The sequence below is a fragment of the Eimeria mitis genome, genomic scaffold (genome assembly GCF_000499745.2).
Source record: "Eimeria mitis Houghton genomic scaffold, Emh_scaff1946, whole genome shotgun sequence".
Lineage (NCBI taxonomy): Eukaryota > Apicomplexa > Conoidasida > Eucoccidiorida > Eimeriidae > Eimeria > Eimeria mitis.
The window spans coordinates 1,499-2,190 of NW_013570269.1; positions in this window are offsets into that span (position 1 = coordinate 1,499).

Genomic DNA, 692 nt, shown 5'->3' on the forward strand with positions numbered 1-692 from the left:
CAGCAGCAGCTGCTGCTGCTGCTGCTGCTGCAACAGCAGTTGCTGCAGTCGCTTGAGGTGTACAGCAGGTTAGCTGCTACAGCAGTTAGTGTTCCCCTCACGAGCGCAGCAAAGAAGTATCTTTCGTTCTACTAAATAATTATATTATTTTTTTTATTTTATTTATTTAATTTATTTAATTTATTTAATTTAATTTAATTTATTAATTTCAGCACTAAAGGACAGACAACGCATGCTTCGCTGTGTACTGTCTGCTGCAGCAGCAGCAGCAGCAGAGCTGCAGCAACTCTGCTGCTGCTGCTGCAGCAGACAGTACACCTCACCCCACAGCAGCAGCAGCAGCAGCTAGCCACAGCTATTCAACTACATCAGCAGCAGCACTATAACTAGCTACGCCTGCAGCTGTCTATGGGCTGCTGCTGCTGCTCTTGCTGCTGCAGCTGACTCTGCTGCTGCTGCTGCTGCTGCTGCTGCTGCTGCTGCTGCTGCTGCTGCTGAGAAGAAAAGAAATTAAAATTTTGTTTAAAAGTCCAGCGCAGTGCAGCAGCTTATCCGGGGGCCCCCGCCCTGGTTTGGGTTTAGGGGGCCCCCATCATTCGTGCTGCAGCAACGCCAGCGAATCCATCAGCAGAAAGAAAAACAAACAAATACAAAAAACAACAACACAACAAAAGGAGAGGGAGGGGGGGGGG